Source organism: Limulus polyphemus, unplaced genomic scaffold, assembly GCF_000517525.1.
Source record: "Limulus polyphemus unplaced genomic scaffold, Limulus_polyphemus-2.1.2 Scaffold3254, whole genome shotgun sequence".
In the NCBI taxonomy this organism is placed as follows: domain Eukaryota; kingdom Metazoa; phylum Arthropoda; class Merostomata; order Xiphosura; family Limulidae; genus Limulus; species Limulus polyphemus.
The window spans coordinates 13,134-15,968 of NW_013668864.1; positions in this window are offsets into that span (position 1 = coordinate 13,134).

Below are 2,835 nucleotides of genomic sequence, written 5' to 3' on the forward strand. Positions count from 1 at the left end.
TAAAGATTCATGGTCGTCAGATAGGGCATGATCAGATTTTGCTATATAGGCTGTAAGGACCTAATGAAGCCCCAACATCACTTTAACATAACATACTAAACCCCTGAAAGAGCTCCTTGAACAAACAAAAAATACTTCATAGAATGGTCTTGGCTTTTTCAAGTCAGAAACAAATCTGACTGATAATTCAAAAATTACATTTGCAGTTACAGTAGCTTAAAATATGATCATGAGAAACTCGAAGTATCTGTATTCAATTTGACATTCGTGGACAGGCTGCGACCTAGGGGTTAGCATGCCTATATTGTGACTCCAAGAACTTATGGTTTGTGCTCTGTTACTGCAATAATATACTTCATACTTTGGGGCCATTGGTGCACTATAAGAGTGATGGTCAAATCCACTATTCATTAAGAGAAATTATAAACATAAGACAATATTAGACAATGAGTATTGTTGATTAACTGTTTTCCCTCTTACTCTAGTTTACTAGCTCAAGATTATGGATAACTCTTGTGAAGCTTTGCAAAAAAGTTCTAAGAACAGAACAAATAAAGTAGTAATTGTACAGCAGTCCCATATAGACAAGTTAAACGCTTCAGTAATTAGATCCTGCTATAGAAAATAACACATAGGGCTGAATTTGGCACATGAACTTAGCTGAATTTGATATTTTTCGAATTAAAACTTTAGAAAAATGTACCAGTTTTGTAAGTATGAAGTATAGGCAATAGCAGAGTGATACTTTTTAATAACGCTAAGGAAAAAACAAACTGGGCAAATACTGGAAAATAGCATTGGAGCATTAAAGTACAAAGTAAAGATTTATCCTCGGATCAGTATCACAAAAACTGTGTTGTAGTTGGTTTTATTTGTGTTGTTATAAAACTGTGTTCTAGTTGGTTTTACTTGTGTTGTTATAAAACTGTGTTCTAGTTGATTTTGTGTTATTATAAAAGTACGTTTTAGTTGAATTCAAATTTGATAATGAGGAACCCACTTTGAGACTAATAATGCTTGGAGATGGCTTTAATGGGTAATGAAAAAAACTTTAATATAAGTTTAACAGCAAATATACCAACGAACGTTTCGGCAAGGTTTTGCCATAATCAGGTACAAATATTTTACACTGACACAGAAAAATATATAGAGTATGGAACAAAGAGGCCTACATAAGAGAAACAGGAAGAAAATTGGAAACCAGATTCACAGAACACAATAAAAAAACGTCCCATTTTCCCCACCATTGCAACTTAAAAACCATAGTATATTTATTAAAAACACAGTAATTTTAAACAAAGAACCAAACATAAACAAACGAAAAATCAAGTAATCCATCTTAATTGAACAAAACAACCCTACTCTAAAACAACACCCTGGTGTGCCAAGATATCTCTTCTAAGTCGTGCAACAATATTCGGTCATGTGACCTCTTTGTTCCACACTCTCTATATATATCTGTGTCAGTGAAAACTATTTGTACCTGATGATGACAAAATCTCGTCGAAATGTTGTACATTAAAGTTTTTCTTTATTACCCATTCAAGCCGTCTCCAACATTATACGTTTTAATTGGTTTTGCTTGTGTTGTTATAAAACTGTGATCTAGTTAGGTTTGTTTGTTTTGCTGAATTTTGTGCACAATTGCTAGATGGAAGAGCCTAGTATGTACTAATGGCTAGGGCACTCGACTCACTATCTATGAGCCGTTTCAGCCATGGAGGCGTTATTATGTGACAGTCAATCCCACTAATATTTGGTAAAGAGTAGCCCAAGAGCTGGCGGTGGGTGACATTGGCTAGCTTTCATTCTTCTAGTCTATCACTCCAAGACAAAGGACGACTACAAGTCGGGTGCCCTAACCACCATGCACCAGTTCCTTTCAAATGAAATAAAACATATTGTTATGTCTCCGTTTGTTAATTAACTTTCCGTAACTTCGTTCCGACGAAACTTTAGCGACACAAGTACTTTCTTAATAAAACGGGTTTATTCTTTCCGAATATAACTTTACCGATACACTTATTTTCAACAGTCGCTCTTTTACAAACACTATAACGAACGAACGTTAACTTCAACAATACTTCCTGACTGCAGTTCAATTACTCACTATCTACACATATATTGTCACGTCACGTTGTGACCATCTTTTATATACCAGACTACCCTATATCTAGTAAATGCTAGGGCATTCACCGAGGTACAGGATAGTTCTTAAAACGTGGCGTGACAGTAGTCATGTGACCTCGCTGACGCAACACTGCCCCTTCCTTAGTATTGTTCGTCCCGAACAATACTCACATACAATAAACCAATAACAATTAACAATAACTTAATTAAATGTACAGAATTTCAAACACAAAATTACAATTCAACAAAGTCTCTTAATTTTACGGGACGTATCTTCTTCCGTACTGGTCTCTGTCTCGTTGGCTTCTGCTTCATGTGGGGTTCATCTGCTTCATCAGTAAATGTCCTATCATCGGTAACAGTCACATCAGTGGTAGTAACTTCACCAAGAGCTTCACCGTTTCCCTTCTCAAAACTGAGTAGAGTTTCTTCTTCGACGGTGGCTTCTTCAGGTGGCACGCCTTCAGCAGCATCATTTGTTCTGTTGTCCACTTCATCCCAACTGAAATGTCCTGGACCGTGATAACGCCAAAGCCTGTTGGCATGCACCACTTTTGGCTTACCTCGCCAACCACATTTTATCCGGAAAGTCACGTCTGAGAGACGATCCACAATGTCATAAGGGGGTTCCCATGGAGAAGACAACTTAGGAGACTTCCATTTGTCTTCCTGGGATTATACAACCACACATTGTCTCCTGGTTCA